Raw genomic sequence first — 21,274 nt, 5'->3', positions numbered from 1 at the left:
TGTGACAGAAAATCCAAACCACCTTGATTTGAATTATATATATATATATATAATAAATTTTTATATATTTTTATATAATATATATATAATATATGTATATCAGGAACTCCAGGGCTGGAATGGTGCCCAACTGTTTGAAGACACTAGTATTTTTTACCTGGATGTAGTGCTGAGTAACTCCATTTCTGAGCATACTCTTGGTTTTAGATTGCTCTTTTAGCCCTGCTATCAGATCCACATTTCAACCAGTAAGAAGGAAGAAATAGAAGTAATGAGAATACTTCCTTTTAATATTTTTTTCTGAAAGTTGCACAAATATTTAATTTGTCTTCCGTTGGCCATAACTTAGTCATATGATCTTCACTACTTGCTAGGGCACTAGAAAATAAAACTACATTCTTTTTTTTTAAGATTTTTATTTATTTATTTATTCATGAGAGACACACAGAGAGAGGCAGAGACACAGGCAGAGGGAGAAGCAGGCTCCATGCAGGGAGCCCGATGTGGGACTCGATCCCAGAACCCCAGGGTCACGCCCTGAGCTGAAGGCAGACACTCAACCGCTGAGCCACCCAGGCATCCCTAAAACTACATTCTTAAAGGCTGTGAGTATAGCTACATTTTGAAGGAGATGAAGATTTTTAGGGGACTACCATCATGATCTCAAAATAAGAATTTCATCATTTAAATCTTTTATAAGTTACAGTTACATTTCCTAATATCTACAATGGAGATGACTTAGTCAATTAGATTGGAATACACTGAATCTTTGGTCAAGATTGCCTGCATTTTAGATATTACTTGGATGGGCACTGTCAACATGCATCCCCATTCAGAGCTTTTATGGATAGCTAAGCTCCCTTTGAACTCATATATTCTTACTGTGCACCAGGGTTGTTTGGTTGGTTGGTTGATTTCTTTCTTCCTTTCCTTCTTTCTTCCTTCCTTCACTTTATTTGTTCTCCACCTTTATTGAGATATAATTGACATATAACATTGTGTAAGTTCAAAGTGTACCAATATGATAATTTGATATATGGATATATTGTGGAATGCCAACAGTTAACACATTCTTATTCCATATAATTGCTACTTTGTTGTCGCTATAATGATAATATTAAAACTCTACTCTCATAGCAATTTTTGGCTATATATTCACAGAAGATGAAATCTTTATCTCAAACAAATATATTTACTCTCATATTCATTGCAACATTATCCACAATAGCCAAACCATGGAAACAACTTAAGTACTTATTGATGACTGAATGGATAAAGAAGGATAGACTTTTTCCCAAAGAAGACATCCAATGGCTAAGACACATGAAAATGTGATCAACATCTCTCATCTTCAGGGAAATACAAGTCAAAACCATGAAGAGATGCCACTTCATACCTATCAGAATGGCTAAAATTAACAGCACAGGGCAATAGATGTTGGTCAGGATTCAGATAAATGGCATCTTCTTACACTGTTGGTGGGAATGCAAACTGGTGCAGCCACTCTGGAAAATAGTTAAAGTTAAAGTCAAAAGTTAAAAATAGGATGATCCTATGACTCAGTAATTGCACTACTAGTATTTATCCAAAGGATACAAAAATAGGGATTTGAAGGAACACATTCACCCTAATACTTATAGCAGCATTATCACAATAGCCCAATTATGGGAAAAACTCAAATGTCTATCAGCTGATGAATAGATGAAGAAGATGTTGTGTATATATACAATGGAATACTACTCAGCCATAAAAAGAATTAAATCTTGCTGTTCACAATGAAGTGGATGAAGCTGGAGTGTATTATGCTAAGTGAAATAAGTCAGTCAGAGAAAGACAAATACCATATGATTTCACTTATATGTAGAATTTAAGAAACAAAACAGATGAACATAGGAGGCTATACAACCATAAAACAGACTCTAAACTATAGAGAAAAAAAAACCTGAGCATTGCTGGAAGCGAAGAGTGTGAGGGGATGGGCTAAATAGGTAATAGGTATTAAGGAGGACACTTGTTTTGTTGAACACTAGGTGTTGTATGTAAGTGACGAATTACTAAATTCTGCTCCAAAACCAATATTATAGTGTATGTTAACTAACTAGAATTTTCTTTAAGATTTTATTTATTTATTCATAGAGATGCAGGGAGAGAAAGAGAGGCAGAGACACAGGCAGAGGGAGAAGCAGGCTCCACACAGAGAGCCTGACGTGGGACTTGATCCTGGGTCTCCAGGATCACGCCCTGGGCTGCAGACGGCGCAAAACCACTGCGCCACCGGGGCTGCCCAACTAACTGGAATTTAAGTGAAAACTTAAGGCAAACAAAAATAACTTAAATCCTTTCAGATACTCTTGAGTGAGGTACTGGATAGGAATCCTCATGGAATCAGAGAGGGTGACGGAACATGAGAGACTCCTAACTCTGGGAAACAAACAAGGGGTAGTGGAAGGGAGGCGGGCAGGGGGTTGGGGTGACGGGGTGACGGGCACTGAGGGGGGCCCTTGACGGGATGAGCACTGGGTGTTATGCTATATGTTGGCAAATTGAACTCCAAACAAAAATATATGAAAAAAGGAATCCTCATGGAGTAAATAAAAAGATCAAAAAAATAAGTATTTAGTTTTAAAATAAGTGTTAAATGTTATCATGACTTGTGTGATTTGTGTATATACATTGGCCCAACTGCTCCAGAAGTCAACATCCCTGAAAAGAGAAGACCACAGGTGGGCAATGCAGAGGTGCTGTTATTAGTTATCTATTTCTCTGCATTTAGCCACAGATTTACTGGCTTTGAATGCAAATTCATTATCTGAGTTTCTTCAGGCCAGAAGTCTGGACATAACTTAGTTGGATACTCTGCATAGTGTTTCACTAGCTGCAATCAAGATGTCGATCAAGGATAGTCTGTATCTAATTTGGACTAGGACAGAATATTCTTCCCTGGCTTCCATGGTTTTGGCAGCATTCAGTTCCTTGTGGTTTTAAGATTAATGGCAGCTTGCTTCCTCAAAGCCAGAGAGAAAAAGAGAGAGAGAGAGGGAGAGAGAGGGAGATTCTAGCAAGACAGTGCTAAGCTTGTGCAATCATGTACATGTAAGCACATACATCACATCAACTTTGCTGCTTTCCACTGGGTAGAAGTAAAACACTGGTCCTGAAGGTTGTGAACACTAGGAAGTGAATCGTGGAGTCACTTTATAGTCTATTGGCCAGAGGCTCCTCCCCTATCTGTGTAAGTTGAATCATGAATGACCTGAGGTAGGTGTTCTGTTGGGCAAGTAACTCTTCAAAAAGAAGTGGATTCAGCAAAATAGGATAATATAACAGTGACTCAGTAATTTAGAATAGTAGCTAATAATAGTGTCAAACGAGTAGGATTGTTAAGAAATTTAAAAGTGAGCATCCAGAATATGAAAAAAAAAAGAGAGAAACAGGCACAATTTCTCTTTCAATTTCAATCTCTGCCATACTAAATTGAACATCTTAGAAAATTTCACTAAATATAGTGATAAATATTGTGAATTTTTTTTTTTGCTTTCTTACTCACTAGGAATGAAAAATAAACATCTACTACTATGAAAATACTTGCTTTTCTCAATATATTGAATTGGTTGTGTACAAAAAAACAATATAATGACAACATGAAGTGCACTTCTTTGTCAGCGAACGCTGCTGGAGGATGCATAGAAACATTGCAGAGAATATGAAGAGTCAAGTGTTAGGGTAAAATACAGTGTGAAAAATTTGCTACCTGGTTGCAGTATGTTCAGATATTGCTAGAATATCTTGGTTTGTGGTATTTTCTGGATTCACTTACAGTAATAAAATATTCTAAGATGGCTTTTTAACGACCTATTAGAGAAATAAGTCATGGAGAAGAATACAGGTGAAGGCTTGGGTAAAAACTATGTGTGGATAACCATTGATGAAGTGGTTTCTTTAACTTGAAAAAAGAAGGTTATGGAATATCTTCACAGAGTGAGCAATAGAGCACTAGCGAAATTTTTCAATGAATTATTCATAACCTAGTTAATGCAGCAAAGTGTGCAAAGTGCTTAAGGACATCATCACAGGGCATTCAAAAGATTGGACAAGCCTAAGTATAAGTAAGTGTCATATTTTACAAAAAAGCACATGCTCCAAATCAATTGACTTTTCTGGGATGAAAAGAAAAAGTAAAAAATGTATCACAAATGGATAATTTTGAAAGAATAAATGGACATTTTTCACCTTTAAGGTAAAAGTGGCTGCCTTTCAGGAGGATTTTGTAAAGCATTTTGAAAACAGATGGTTAATAGAGTTTCTACCAGCTTAAGAAACCCCAGTAAGGTGTAAAGCCCTTGCTTAAAGACTGCCAGGAAATTAGCCTTAATTCACCCTGTTTTTTTTTTTTAGATTTTATTTATTTATTCATGATAGACATAGAGAGAAAGAGAGAGACAGAGACAGAGAGAGAGGCAGAGACATAGGCAGAAGGAGAAGCAGGCTCCATGCTGGGAGCCCGACGTGGGACTCGATCCCGGGACTCCAGGATCACACCCTGGGCCAAAGGCAGTTGCCAAACCGCTGAGCCACCCAGGGATCCCCTTCACCCTGTTTTAAGTAAGCATGAAAGGAACATGTAGGGATGTCAAATATTGTTTCAGTTATTTTCACTTGACCAGTATGTAAAGGATGATTCACAATCTCTGGGACAGAGGGGGAAGGAGAGGGAAGAAGGAAAATGAAGCATTGCAGTTAAACCTGTTCTCTGTAGGAGCTTATATGTCATTGGAATCACTTTGTGGGACCACCAATAATTGTCCCTCACATCATGGGTGCTCTGATCTGATGGCCATCATCAAATTCCTAAGTTTCTGTATTTTTTATCTAAAGAAACTTGTATTATTTTCTTCTATTTGCATTTTTCTATCAATCACACACTGATTTTGATACCAAATATAACATGTATATGTCATCCACAAAAAAATTTCATAATGGGAGACTATAGAAAAAATTGGTAAAGAAATGTTCTAATTTAATTGTTTGGTATAAAAATCTCAGTGAAGCTTAAATCCATCTGCTAAAATTATTAAAATTCAATTAAATAAATTTCAATTAATTTGTAAATATAAATTTCAATTAATTTATATTTAGCTTTGCAATATAGCAATATACCCATAGTGGTACACAAATATAATCAGATGTATGTACATATATTAATGCACATATGTGTATTGTGTATGTATTTCATATACAGAAGAGTAATAATATAGTTGCATGATTCCAAGCATTTGGAGACAACTACTAGAAAATTAGACTACATGTTGAAGTCAAATGATATGTAAATCAGAACAATAAAGAAGTCTTTCTATCAGAAAAACATAAATATAGCACTCATGGAGAGAAACTAATAATGATCAAGGTATGGGCCCAAAGTTTATAATAATTAATGATAATTAATATAATAATCTAATGACACCAATGTGCAATAATGTACATCCTAATTACATCTAAGATTTTTGGCTTTCTCATGCTATTAACTATAAGAAGAAATACAGGAAGTGAGTGAGATGAGAAGTATTGAATATAGATAATGTATTTAGAAACACAGTCCAGGCGTTGGGTGGCTCAGTCAGTTGCGCGGCCAATTCTTGGTTTTGGCTCAAGTTCTGATCAAAGAGACCTGGGATTGAGTCAGGAGCCAGGCTCCATGCTCAGCAGGGAGTCTGCTTAAGGATTCTTCCTCTCCTCCCTCTGCCCCTCCCTATCTCTCTCTCTCTCTCTCTCTCTCTCTCTCTTTGAGATAAATAAAATAAAATCTGAAAAAAGAAAGAAAGAAAGAAATATGGTCAGTTCTGCTTTAATGGGACGTATGCATTCCTTAAAATAACCACACTGCAAAAGCACACACACAATAATCACAGGCCTAGTGGGGAAAAAGCCTTCAGGGGCACAACACTTAAAAACTTTGTGAGAGACCAATTTATAAAAAAGATAGAAAATTAATAAAAAACAGTAACAGTTACACATAATGTCAAATAGTGAAGAACTACATAAATGCCACAATAAATACGGCACTTTATCTTGAAAAACATCTGAAGTTTGCTTGTGGAAGAGGACATTGGTAGAAATGTCAGTGTCTGTGCGTGAATTACTGTGGAGTGTTTAAGGAATGTTTATCTGAATTGAAGGGGAGATTGTAATACCAGATGTAGATAGTTAGAGCTCACATGTAGTTAATTGAGCATCAAGTGTTAGGTGTGGGTGTGTGTGTGTGTGTGTGTGTATGTGTGCATGCCTTCATGTGCATGTGTGTGTTTTGTATATTCCTACTTGGCTTTGTCATCTGAATGTGGTTCTATGTGTTCATCAAATATTTATGTCAGAGGGAGTTGCACATAAATAGATGCAAAGCTGAGTTATATTCAGATTATTTCGTATACATATAATCATATTAAAACAAAATTTGTAAAGTGAATCTCATTGAAAATTTGGACTTATGTAGTAGAGGTTTAGAAGTGAGATCATCTAATGAAGAAATTTAAAATTTAACAATATCCCTAATTTAAATTGGAGTTATTGCCATGCACATCCAAACAATTATTCTTTTAAATTAAATGATATTCATCTAACAAATACAAAAGTAGGAACTACCGACCATTGGTACAGACATGGGTGTAATGAAAAGTGTTTGTAGGGATATCTGGGTGGTTCAGTTGTTGAGTGTCTGCCTTTGGCTCAAGCTGTGCTTTCCAGGGTGCTGGGATTGAGTCCTGCATCAGGCTCCCCACAGGGAGCCTGCTTCTCCCTCTACCTATGTCTCTGACTCTTTCTCTCTGTGTCTCTCATGGATAAATAAATAAAATCTTAAAAAGTGTTTGGAATCGAAGGGACTTATATTTCAAATAATTAGCTTTGGCACTTGTTGCTTTGACAACCAAATTATTTAAACTCACTATTGGCTCTGGTTTTCTTGTATGCAAAATGGAAATGTAGATATTACCTTGTGAGTAACATAAGGCATGTTACCCTTAGTATAATGCTTGGCTTATAGGAGACACTGTCCACCTTGTGCCCATCTCTCATGTTTTCTTTTCAGTATATCTGCATCTTTTGTCCACCCACATAGCAGGCCAGAGGTGCTGAGGAATTATGACCCTGGTGAGAAGCCATAGCCTCATAACCAGTGACATACTAGAGTAGATGTATAAAAACCTCAATGTTCTCACCCCTGAGTTGGGACAATTCTGAGGATTGCATCCCACACTGGCTCCCAGAGATTTCCTAGCAGATTAAACTCCTGTCACCCACAATAGATATTGGCTTGATAAGCTGCCTTCTTTCCCCTATTTCTTTATCCCACTGTCCTACCTACCAGTATTTCTTTTCTAGATAAACATCTGAACACTTGTCTCAGGTACTATTTCTGTGAAGCCTAAAATAAGAGATTAATGAATAAGTGATTCTAAGCATTTTTGCTTTTAGGTTGTTATCATTACCAAGAGTTATTTTATTAATTGGTTTATTAGTTATATTTACAACTCCAGTCAGGTTGGCTTTTAAGACCTATTAACGTTTTATATTCATGCTAATCCTGTTGTATCTTCTTACCTGTTTTACACACAAATGAAATTGCCACTCTTTCTTTAGGTCATACCTCAAGTCCTATGCCCCTAAATAAAATATTTGATGATTTCAGCCCTCTACTAGACTTCATAACGTACTGTATTGCATCTTAATTCCTCCAGCTCAACTATACTTCTGTGTCACTTTTCAGATTAGAAACTGGATTTTTTTCATATTTCTTCCAGTGTAAAATTCAGACTATAGTGTAATAAGAACTTTCTTGATAGAATAAGACAAAGGTTGAGAGATAATTTCAGGATGTTCAACAGATGCATGAGTATGTGGCTCAGTGCTCTATGAACGTGGTTCTGGGTAGAGGAGTTGAGTGTTTGAATAGGTCTTCCACCCAATGCAGATATAGCCTCATTTGAGTCAATGCCTCACCCACTACCTCAGGTGCCTCATGTTGTAGAAGTCTTGCACCAAACATGTTATAGGGTGTGTCACTTCATCAAGAACAGAAGAAAACCGAGGACACCTGGATGTTTGAGTTACACAGACTTTCTGCCCTAAAACAGACACAGAGAGCTTTGAATAAAATTCCCTGAGAGATTACTGGGAGTCCCCAGAATAAATTTAAGTAAAATTCAAACTACTAAAAATTTTATTCTGTTGAGAATTATTAGGCATCCTTTAATAACATAATGAAACAGTCTATGGTATTTGTGTATTTGCTTTATTGTGCCTGCCAAGGATACACACAGGATTGTTTACATAGTCACACCATAATTTTATTAGATGTTTATTGTTTTTGCTCCTTTTTTCTTTACACATAATTTAAATTTTCCTCTTTTAAAAAGATTTTATTTATGTATTTATTTCAGAGAGAGAGAGAGAGAATGAAGAGGGATAGGGGCAGAGGGAGATAGATAACCAGGCTTACTGCTGAGCAAGGAGCCTAATATGGGGCTCATCCCAGGACCCCTGGATCATGACCTGAGCCGAAGGCAGATGCTTAACCTCCTGAGCCACCCAGGTGCCCCTTAATTTTTTTTATTTTAACAAACTTTTTTCACGTATGTATTATAATCACATTCACTGAAGTATTTTTTAAAGCATATTATATAAAAGTTGGGAAGAGAGGAAGAAAGTGGATAGAAAGAAGAAAAGAGATGCGAACAGCTTACTGTTTTTAGGTTTTCTCTTAGTTCTTGGGAATCTTGGTATGTAAAATATGGTCTTTCTCTTAAAAAAAAAAAAGAAAAATTTCTCTTAAATTGACAAAGGTCAATAGGAAGTATTTTTAAATTCAAACTTTATGTGCATCGTACATTGTGTGTGTGTATATATACGCATATGTATATGTATATATATACATAGCATGCATGCATAAATATAAAACGTGTATATACATATATACAAACATACAGGGCAGCCCCGGTGGCTCAGCAGTTTAGCGCCGCCTGCAGCTCAGGGCGTGATCCTGGGTACCCGGGATCGAGTCCCGCGTCGGGCTCCCTGTATGGCGCCTGCTTCTCCCTCTGCCTGTGTCTCTGCCTCTCTCTCTCCTCTCTGTGTATTCTCATGAATAAATAAATAAAATCTTAAAAAAATTAAAAAAAATGTTTATACAAGCATACACACACACAAACAGGGAGGAAAAGGTTAATATACCACCTTACTCACTACTAAATACCTCATGTCAAGAATTTGGGTGAGCTAGCTTAGGTAATGTTTCCACCCTTTGGACCAGTCATTGTGCACATAGACTCTTTTGGAAATTAGAAAGGGGCATTATTCTAAAAGAAGATGAGAATTATTTCCAGAAAAAAATAGAGAAAAAGTACCATGCAGATAAAAACAATGAATCATTGGCTGGAAATTTATTATTTTATTGAGGGGCAGATAATATTTTAGGTTTTATAGGCTATAAGGACTCTGTCTTAATTATTCATGTCTGCCTCTAGTGTAAAATATCTAAACAAATAGCTTTTATGTTCCAATAAAATTGTATTTATGAAACAGGTGAGTACCTGAATTTGGCCCACTGGCTATAGTTTTCTGACCCCAGAGATAGGTCTTCATAATCTGTACATAAACACAATATGGTATGATAAGTTATATAATTGATTCTAAACAGCTCTGAAGGCAAAGGGAAAAAAAAATCTCAGTGAATGAGTAGGATGCTACAGAGATAGTAAGCTTTGAGTTCAATGAAAAAGTAGATGGAGTATTCCAGCAATAAATGGAAAGAGCTGTTCTAAGCAGAAAAAAAGAATATGAAAATATATAAAGCCATGAAAGAGTACCAACATATTTATGAAATAAGAAATGCTTTATGATAGAAAAAAAATTGGAGGATTATAGTTTGGATATTTGTGATTGTAAGGAAGTTGTGGCCAGATTGCTGTGGCATTTTATGCTATCAGGGTAACATGACATCTTTTTTTGCCAAAAGAGAACAGGGGAAGTCAATAACTAGTATTTTTCAATTTTCCTACCATCCCATCTTTCACATTCAATTCTAGAATTTGAGGCCTTTCTCTTGTATCATGAGCTCTATTATCAATCTTAAATTATAACATAAGCTCCTTATAGAAAATTGTGAATATACAAAAAAGACATAAAAGTAAAACTGAAATAAACTACTGTCAAAGAATATAAAGCCAATATCATTGTATATCATGAAATGTGTATCAGATTTCAATCATAAAAAACCCTTTCTTTAATGATTTTTAAAACTATAAAAATATTTTGAATAAAAGTTATTTTTAGTAATTGGAATTTTAATGTGCAAGATCTACTTAACAAGAAGTATAGTTATTTACAGAACGATATCCTGGAAACAATAGAGATGAGCTCTGTAGACTTCAGAAGCCAAGAATAAGGACAGTAAGGATATAAGCCTATCAGACAGAAAATGATGTTGGAATAACAAATAGCAGTAGATAGTCCAATATTGAGTGGTATGTTATAGATTAAAAGTCTTAGGGAAATTATTGTTGCCAGCTAAAAAAATGAAATGTTTTGAAAATGTGTCATTTCTGTCAAGTATGTCAGCTAGATATTTATTCATTAAACAAATGAATACTTACAATGTGACTGGAGCTTTTGGAGGTACCACACCTAGGAATTCAGTGGTGAATGAGAAAGAGGAGTCCCTTTCCATCTTGGTGCTTACATCCTATTGTGGAAGCAGTTGCTAAACAAGCAAACATACAATACAATTTCAGAAAGTTATATGAGCTTTAAGGAAAATAGAGAAATGTAAACAAGATGAAAGTCTGTAGTGAAGGCAGCCTTTTGCAGACTATTCCAGGAAGAAGTCTCCTCAGAGGTTATATTCAAAGGAGACAGATAGTAAGGGGAGCAAATATTTCAGGTAGTGAGAAGCAAAATTACAGCATCCCAGGTGGAGGGACTTCACTGTGTATTCAAAAATTTGGCTCATGTTTGTCATTCATTCCTCCAAGGAAATCCTTGAAATTTCTCACGATGGGAGTGTGTTATTCACAGTGAGTCCCTTAGTTTATAATAATGAAATAACTCAGGTGGAGTCTAACCACTCCAGAAAAGCCAACTATGTGATTAGAGGAGTGGGACTTTGGCCCAGATGCTAGCAGGTTTCCTGGGAGAGGAGAACTGGGAGTTGAACTTCATCACTGGCCAATGAGTTCATCAGCCATACCTATGTAATGAAACTCCAGTAAAAATTCAATAAAAACAGCAAGGCTTGAGTGAGGCTTCCTGATTGGTGATATGCATCGATGTACTAGAAGAATGATGATACTGAGGACAGGGAAGCTCCATGTTATATACTCTCCCATCCTCACTCTATGTGTCTCTTCACTTGGCTGGTCTTGATCTGCATCCTTCATAATAAAATTGCACTTATAATTAAAGTGCTCTCCTGAGTTCTGTGAGTCATCCTAGCAAATTATGAAATCTGAGAAGGCATTGAGAGCCACTGGGTTTGTAGCCAATTAGTCAGTTATGCAGGAGGCTGGTGAACTCATTGGCCATGATGAAGTTGTAGTTGGTGTAGGGTTTTTTTGGAGATTGAGCCCTCAACCTGAGAAGTCCACATTAACTCCAGGTAGTTAGCATTTGAATTACACTGCAGAATTTAAGATAAAGGAAGAATAGAAAGAAGACAAATTTGTATTTGGAAAAAAGCAAGAGAGAAAGATAAACATAGGCCAAATTCTGAGGTGAAGGTACAAAATATGAAGTTCAGATGTTTTCCTAAGTGCTATGGAAGCTTGTAAAGTACTTTTAGCAGATGAGTAATGGAAATAGAATTATGGCTAAACATTATCCTAGATGCTATGTGGAAACATGGAGACTGATCTGAGGCTAAAACGATTCTCCTAGTGAAGATAATCCAGGCATTGTGACAGTGTAAATGGAGATGTTGTGATTTATTTTGCCGTTAGAGATGACAGGGCTTGCTGTTGCATTACATATGGAGGAGAAGGACTGGGATAAATGAATTTTTCTTAGGTATTGGCCTTAAAGTAGTAATTATTCACATGAAGAATGATGGGAGAGGAACTGATCTATTAAGAGGGATAGAGTGAATTGTGTGTATCTTACTTGCTTTGTATAGTAGCAGAATAATGACTCCTCTAAAGATGCCTACATCCTGATCACTGACACCTATGTATATGTTACCTGACACAGCAGAGAGGAATTAAGGTTGTGGTTTCCAGATGCTGGAAAAGTCAAGCAAATGGGTTCTTTCATAGCACCTCCAGAATGGAATCCCATCCTTCTGACACCTTGATTTTAACCCCAAGGATGCCTGTGACATAGTTCTAATCTACAGAAATGTATTATAATAAATTTGTATGGTTTTCAACCAGTAAATTTGTGGCAGTTTGTTAACAGTAGCAATGAGAAAATAATAAACCTATTAATCATCCAGGTTCAGGTTTTCAGAAAGAAGGTAATTTATAAATCTATAGTTCAGAGAAGAGGTTGGATATAGAGATGTAGGTCTGAGGGTCAAGGACACATTAACAAAGGACAGATATGCAAGAAGAAGTCAGATATCATCAATGTGCTGGGATAGATACAGTCTTGCCTTGCGGATGTCTAATATCACATAATTACTTTGCAGGATCATAGGTGAATTACCTGGCTGGGTGTCAAGAGATGCGTGTAAAACTTTTTTTTAATGCCTGGCATATCTTTTATATTGTGAATAATTTTGTTTAAAATTGTTCAAAGCAATACTTATACAGATTTTATATTTTTCATTTAGTACATTTTTAACACTTCAAACCTGGTATAAAAAATTAATATGTATGCAGGACACAACGGAAATTTTTAAAAGATGTAGTCAGTCTATAGTGGGAAGGTTGGAAGGTTTTCTTTGTTTTCTTTCTCCTTTACATATAATTTCATGCTTCTTGACAACTGCTGAGGAAATTCCAAGACAGCTCTGATGAAGTACAAGGAGAAGCAATTTTCTCTTTGCCAAGCAATGACTACTATCTCTCAAAGGATCACAAAATGAATATTAATTAATATTTTTAACAGTTCTAGACTCTGCCAGGCCAATTGCTTTGAGAGATGATCAAAGTTATTCCACATAAATTGTCAGCAATTAGAGTCTGTTCCCCTTTGTGTAACACATGTATATCATACGTTATCCTAGAGCAACATTATATTAACTAGTCAAATTGTCATTGTCGAACCACTTGTAGCATGAGAGTTACTGCCCCTGCCATCAGCAGTATTTCCTTGAGACAATAATGAATTCTGTGGAACCAATCTTATTCTGTCCAGTTGAAAAAACTTTGCTATTTATCATGAGTAGAAAAGGGCCATTTTTTCCTTGAAAAAGTAAATGAAAGTGAAGTGAAAAAGAAGCATTGCTGGGGCATACATCTTGAGAAAGCTGCTTCGTGAGAAAAAATAAAGCAAGCGGTAAGAAGAAGCTGGCCCTTTACAGTCAGGTGATGGCTTTCACTGGCAGCAGTTAAGTTTAAAGACACCATGAAATTGTGTGACATTGCATTGAAAAGCTTTTAGACCTCTCTTTGGATACAAAATGCAGGTTTCATGTAACTTTTATCTCTCCAAGCTAGTGGAGAGGAGGGCAATGATATTTGTACTTTAGAGCACACTGAATTACTGTTACAGAATCTAAATGCAGCCATATATATAAGAATTGGTTACAACTTATTTTATATTTTTTTAAACTGTAGTACTTCAAAGACTGGTGTTTCTTTATACTAAGAATTGGCTGCTATATAAATATTTTACCTGAACCCAGTTGCATTATTTATGTTCTATAAAAATAAAAAAAAATTACTGCTCCAATTACAGTCCTTCCAGCATTTGCAAAAAAAAAAAAAATTGCAACTTTATATTAGGGAGATTTGACCAAACTATGAGTATAACTCTGGCAACACTTGTTTGTAATAAGAAGTCTGCTTTGATGAAAAATGAACACTCATTGTGTATTATTCAGGGTTCTAGATGTCTTCAAGCACTGTGAAAGTAAACCACATTTCTCTCCTTCCTGAAGAGTTGAGGAGTTTGCCTTCATTTGTCTTCTGGACAGAGGTCATTATCTGTTGATTTTTATTTGATGATAATATGAAATTTGAAGTATATTCTTAAAGTGTACAATTTGAAAGGCTTAGATATGTGTATACATTTCTTGATCCATCACCACAATCAAAATGATGAGCATATCCATTATTACCTAAAGTTTCCTCCTGCTTTTTTGCAATGCCTCCTTCTGGCCCCCACACCTCAGCCCCAGACAACTGATCTGCTTTATCAAAATGGGTCACTTCACATGATTTTGAATTTTATATAAAAGAAATCTCAGAGCATAGATGCTTTATTTTAGTCTCATTTTTTTTTCACTCAAAATAATTATTTTGAGATCCATTATATTGCAGAGTGTATCAATGGTTAATTTGTTTTTACTGCTGTGTAGTATTCTATTGTATGGAAACCCTACAATTCGTATGTTTATTTACATATTGAAGGATATTAAAAATAAAGTCATTCTGTGATTATAACTTGCATTTGCCCAATGTTAATGATGTCAAACATGCTTTCAAGGGTTTGTTGGTTATCTATCTTCTTCCAAATCTTATGCCCTTAAAAAATTGTATTGTATGATTCATAATAAACCTTATTAAGAGTTTGAGTTTTTAGGGCTTTATCTAAAGAACTTATTCACTGTGCCTAGGTGGCTCCTTCAGTTGAGCCTCTGACTTTTGATTTTGACTCAGATCATAGTCTTGGGGTCCTGAGATCGAGCCCAATCTCAGGCTGTGGGCTCAGCATGGAGTCTGCTTATCCTTTCCCTCTTCTCCTCTCTCTCTCAAATAAGTAAATAAATAACATCTCAAAAAATAACATATTTTGGACACAAGCTCTTTATGAAACACATGATGTGCAAATATTTTCTCCCAGTTAGTAGTTGCCTTTTCATTCAGACATGAAGGAAGAAAAAATGTGCCAAATATCTTTTTCTTGTCTGACCAAGAAATTTTACAAGTATGCATGCTTCACAGAAATACTCAGGAGTCAATAATAATATTATATCAAGCAAACACTATAATTGTAGAATTTGGATAGTTAGAAGCCATAAATTGTTTAACAACAGAGCACGCTTCAATCTCTGAAATTTAGGTATCTTAAAAGATTTATTTCCAAGGAGAATTTCGCAGTAACAGAAAGTAGAATAGGATTGTACTTTTTTATATATAAACCTCTATATTTGACAAGAAATAAACCAGTATTTTGGGAATATTCTCAATACTTTATCAACTCTAACTTTATGAATTTCAACTATTTTTGCACCTGTGTAGTTGTGAGAAACAATATATTTTTTTCTTTGATATTATTTTTCATCATCATCATTCTCAAGGCTGAGCACTGTAATTCCACAGTTAACACCAAGGCCTAAAACACTTAAACTTACATTATAGGAAAACAAAATGGCAAAAAAGATTGTGTTACCAAATAGAATATAAGACATTTAATATTTGGCTAATATATTGGGAATCATTTGTTTGAAACAAACAGAAATATATCCAAATGAGCCTAAGTAAGCTGAAACATATTTTGGGACTTATGAGCAAAAACCACAGCAAGGCCTTATAAAAAAACAGAAAGTATACACCTCCAGAAGAATTGATGCATCATTTCTTCTTTTCTCCTACTCTTTAGGGTCAAATGATCTATTTCCTATTCGAATTGATCATTTGTTTATTCATTTCTTGTTTCTGCTGGTAAACTCCTTCTTCATGGTTTGATCAGTACGTACCCAATGTTGCAACTCCAGTGTAGCAATCTTAACACTGGGTCAGCCTATATTTTAGGACTGGGCCTCATGTATAACCGAAAGAGGTCTCTCCATATCCCAATTCCAATTTCCTGAGACTGAGTGGTTGGTAGAACCTTATAGGGCAAATATCCATCTTGATGGTATTAATGATAAACAAAGTAGGTGGTGCTGGAGGGAATTTGGACATATTGTTTTGTCTGTACACCATATTGTGAGAGCTGACTCTCGATGGATGAGAAATGAGTATTCTTCAGATCCGTGAATCAGTGATAAGTTCAGTGCGAGACTCCAAGAACTACTGACTACACAAGTAGGGTCAGAAATGTTCAAATGTACTAAAGTATTCTCCCAGATTGAATTTACAAAAATTATTTACATTTTTTGTTATTTTCCAATCATTCTTTTAATCCTTTTCTACTTCTCAGTAGCCAGTTCAACTTGAAGGGAAAAGAATATATTCTATAAAAGAGTTGTCTTTTGCAAAAAATCAAAGAAACCTAATTTGGGAAGAAAAGCATAACAGTCAGTAGAAGAAAAAAATAAGAAAATCATGAGTGACCTGTGCGCATCAGCATGCTATATTGAGCTAATTGGCTAAAATTATACCCTAAAAATAATAAAATCCCATTCTTTGCATTTCTGTTTTTCTTTTAAATTCATCTCCAGAGATCCCTGGGTGGCGCAGCGGTTTAGCGCCTGCCTTTGGCCCAGGGAGCGATCCTGAAGACCCAGGATTGAATCCCATGTTAGGCTCCCTGTGCACGGAGCCTGCTTCTCCCTCTGCCTGTGTCTTTGCCTCTCTCTCTCTCTCTCTGTGTGTGTGGCTATCATAAATAAAAAAATATATAAATTCATCTCCAAATACTTTTCATTATCTAATGCACATTAATTTCTTCATATCATCTGTCAAGAAATGAAAAAAAAAAGGCTACACATAAATAAATTGAATGGTAATGAAAACTTTTTTCCTATTTAGTTATATTTATTTAAAGGTGAAAATACTTTATGAGGCAGAAAACAGTGCCTTGTTAAGTAAAAAAGTGACCTCTTCAGATTTTGTACTGTTCGCTGAAATGTAAAGCCTTCAGAAAAGTAGCTAAAGTAGAATAAGGAAAATGCATACTGATCAATGTCAGGAAACAAAGATATTCTTTTTTTGAAAGATTTATTTATTTGAGAGAAAGAGAGTGCACGTGTGTGCATGAGTGGGGCGGGGGGCAGAGGGAAGAGGGAGGTAATCTCAAGCAGACTCTTGCTGAGCACAGAGCCTGACATAGCACTCAGTTTGGAGTCCATCTCATAACCTTGAGATCATGACCTGAGCTGAAATCAGGAGTCTGACGCTCAACCAACTGAGCCACTCAGGTGTCCCAGAAAACAAAGATATTATTGATACATATATTGTTGTCAGTCTATACTAGTTCAAGTGAATATATAAATTGTCAAATCTGTAAAAACCATTTACAGATAGGAGAGTAAACGCACATTAATTCATGAAGAGTAGCTATAGTCTACTCCTATTATTGTTATATTTTTGATTCTTTTACTTCCTTGAAAGTATCTTTCTAATCTCAGTTTCCTATGATCCTATTTTTTTATATTGTAAATATAACCTTATCTCTAATGTTCAAAGACCTTTAGAATAGATTTCAGGTAAGCATGGATTAAATAACTGATTCAAAAAAATAACTGATTCATATTTTATAAAGCATTGCTTCTTTCTGCTGTAAAATAAAGGGAAATATGCTATGTATAGCAACAAATATATCAGAAAAATTCTTATTACTATTATTATACTTCTATATATGGCATAAAGAATCTCAAGTTACTGAATCAAAACAAATTGTATTAATCCAAATTATGTATCTTAATAACTTTATTCCAAATAAATTGATCAAATCTCATGATTTTTCAAATGTCACAAAGATTACAAATTAGTTATGAATTTAATAAGATTAAAATATTTTCATTTAAAAGTTTTAACAAATTCTAAAAACTGCTAGTATAGTATAGTGGTATAGTGCATGATCTCTGGATCAAAAGCTTGGTCTGTGTTCAAAACTTTTCTTCATCAATTTCTTGCTCCTGTGACTGAACAAAAAACACTTTAGGTCTTGAAATTTCAGTTTCCTCATCTATAATTTAGGATTAACCATCCTTCCTCACTTCAACTATATCTTTCTGATATTGGGATCAAGAATACATGACTCACAAAATCAGCTTGTAAGTTTACAGAGTATTAAGTGTTGCAAGGTTATTTTCTTTTTGCAGTGAACTGAATTATGAATTATTGTTATTGCTTTAATTGTTAATTGAGTTAATTTACTTACATTAGTTGAGCAGAAATTGTCAAGTCTTATGGAACAGATCTAGACTTGAGGAAGTATGTCAGAATGACTTTAGAAAAATATTACTTAGGTCTCGAATATGTGTGTTTTTGGTTACAAAAGAAATTGATATTAAATTAAAGGAAAATGAAACCCCAAATTGAAACCTAAAAAAGTTTCCAGATATGAAGTGTAAATAAACTTCAGGTGTTCCCAAATCACCTACTCATGTAGATACTGTGAATGAAGTGACACTTTGTGCACGAATGTGTAAAATTATTTTTAGTATTAAGGAAAGCTGTAGCTTTCCAGTATTAAGTAGCAATATAAGAAAAAAACTATTCTGTCTTTGAGTTGTCGATCCCATAAAAATTAAAATAACTGAGATAATGTAAGGGAGAGACAAATATTTTAAATATAAAACCATGCTAGGATCTTCTACTTTTGGTTAAGATGGAATAATAATATACTGCTGCCTAAAGACAAAACCAACCAAATATTAGACAGAATGTTTGAAACAACAGCACACAAGACATTAGGTATCAAGAAATGACAAAGGATAGGAAACAAGGAGGTGACTCACTTTCTAGGCTATAGCACAGGGAGGAGAAATCCACAGTCCAGCCATTTCCCTGAATTAAGGTGGTAAAGCTAGCAGCATTGGGATGCCAAGGTAGGTACAGTCTGTAGAACAGAGTAATATAGAAAAGAGAGCTATCCTGAAAAAGAATTTCAAATATATTCAGAAGGACCCGCTTGAATGCTCAGTTGATTACTAATTGCAGCATCAAGTAAAGACACTGCCTGATATCAGAGAAAGAACCACTCTAAATTTAGAGATAACAATATCTGGCATTTAAAGAAGTGTACTAATGCCTGTTCTCAACTATCAAAGTGGAAAACTTTACTAATAGGGAGGCAGTGTTTACTGCAAAAGTGGGAGAAAATTTAACTCTTAACACAGCTCTAGAATCACTTAACAAAGCTTAAGAGCAAGATTCAAAAGCATTATACTATTTCCAAAAAGCTTAACGACGTCCCAGAACAAAGGTGAAGTATATAGTAACAAAAAATAACATCCTATAACCATGAGGGAAAAATACACAATATCTGGTATCCAGGCAAAAATTTTTGGGTATGTAAAGAGGAAGGAAAATAGAAACTAATGAGGAGAAAATCAAAACTGACACAGAAAATACACAAATGATAGAAATTAAAGGTTAAATAGTAAAAAAGAACATTAAAACAGCAATTATGATAATATATTTTATGTGCGCCCTGGTTAATTTACTATTTGATAGGTCCCCCCCCCCCGCAAGTTATTAAGTTTCTCTTGATGCGTATTGTTGATGTATATTTATGACATGTTTCTAATTATGGATAAATTGTCATATTTTTAATAATCAAAATGAAAAATAAACCATATTTTCTAAAGCCTTGATATTTATTTGACTTCTAAAAACACTTAGTTGCATGCTTTCAAGCCCAGCTTGGTTTGGAAAATAAGTGAAAAAAATCTTTCCTTTTGTCCCTTTGATTTCCGCACTCTGACCTAGAGGACAAAAGTCTCTCCCTCTTGATTATCTGCACCGTATGTTACTTGATTCTGCCCACTGCTATGTTCTATCAGCTGAGCAATTGTGTGTTTGAAGTAGACTAAGTAATATGAGGGAATCAGAAGCAGTTTGGTATAGTGTAAGAACATTACCTTAAGGCTTAGGCTTCCTTTGAATTTCAGCTCTTCTCTTTACTCTTTCTTTGAGTTAAGAAGAATAACATAATCTCTCTGAGATAATTTACCAAAAAGTGAGAATCATAATACTTACTTGCTAAAGAGAAGAGATATATAGAAATGCCTCGCACATAGTAGATACTTATTAAACGCCAGCTTTTAGGGATAGTGATGATGAGGAACAGAATTGAAGTGAATACTTGAAGAAATGGAACTTGAAAATTTTAATAGGGCACTGTGTCCAAACAGAAGACATGTTATTTTTCTGATTGGCTACCATGTGGTGTGTGTGTGTGTGTGTGTGTGTAAATATATTTTTCTGTCCTTTCAGTTCTAATTTTAAAATGAGGGCTGTTTGTTGAATGTCTTAACATGGAGATATTAGTATTTGACCCTGTGTTTGGAAAGAGTACAGTAAATCTTAAAAACTTTTTAATTTTGTTATTTGGTCCATTGTTAGGAAATTCAATGAAATGTGAGTTAAAACACACTATACTATCTACAAAGCATTATATAAATATAAGCAGTTTTAACAATACTTATTATTTTCCACCAGTTTTAATTTCAATTAAAATAATTTAATAAATAATAAAATAATAAATGTATTAAAACCCCCAAATTCGAGAGGAAATATAGGCTAAATCGTAAATAAAATACAAAAGTCATGAAGACCATTTCTAAAAATTATTGAGATCAAGGAATAAATTGCATTAACCTAGGAATGGATATAATTATTTTGCTTAAAGAGTTTCCTTCCTCTAAGCTTTCAAGCCTTCACAAATTCATAAAGGATGAAATGAAATATTATCTTTAGTGCTCTACATTGGGTGATTATCTTCAACTAATCACATAATGTGAATATTTTGGCCTTTATGTTAGCCAACCTGAAATTTTAATTTATTGCATACTTTGGAGCACTGGTAATATAAGACTATTGGTAGCTAGAATGTATTTAATTTAGAAGCAAGACTATGGAGATTTAGCCATTCCTTACAACAGTTATTTAAAGGTGTCTGCTGAATAAAAAGGATTTATTTCCTCACATAAAGACTTAAAATTTTATCAAATTATTGATTGTAGTTTGGTTTTATGTAACTATGTTAAGTCATATAATATATTTAGTTAGTAGTATAGTAATTTATACTAGAAAGATCATAAGTGGGCAGGCTGGATGGCTCAGGAGTTTAGCACCAACTTTGGTCCAGGGCATGATCCTGGAGACCCAGGATCGAGTCCCATGTTGGGTTCCCAGCATGGAACCTGTTTCTCCCTCTGCCTATGTCTCTGCCTCTCTCTGTGTGTCTCTCATGAATGAATAAACCAAATCTTTTAAAAAAAAGAAAAAAG

General features: G+C 34.9%; 1 long non-coding RNA gene across 1 annotated transcript; it reads right to left on the bottom strand.

The window, feature by feature from the left end:
- Positions 1-443: 443 nt before the first annotated feature.
- Positions 444-18,894, bottom strand: LOC144304293 (uncharacterized). Its single transcript, XR_013371213.1, has 4 exons — positions 18,779-18,894; positions 10,644-10,750; positions 1,397-1,505; positions 444-967 (listed from the first exon to the last, which is right to left on the bottom strand). It is a non-coding gene; the product is annotated as an uncharacterized LOC144304293 (long non-coding RNA).
- Between the last annotated feature and the right edge of the window lie 2,380 nt (positions 18,895-21,274).

Source organism: Canis aureus, chromosome 33, assembly GCF_053574225.1.
Source record: "Canis aureus isolate CA01 chromosome 33, VMU_Caureus_v.1.0, whole genome shotgun sequence".
NCBI classification, from domain to species: domain Eukaryota; kingdom Metazoa; phylum Chordata; class Mammalia; order Carnivora; family Canidae; genus Canis; species Canis aureus.
The sequence above is the reverse complement of the archived record's forward strand: the minus strand, read 5'-3'. Positions and strand labels throughout refer to the sequence as shown.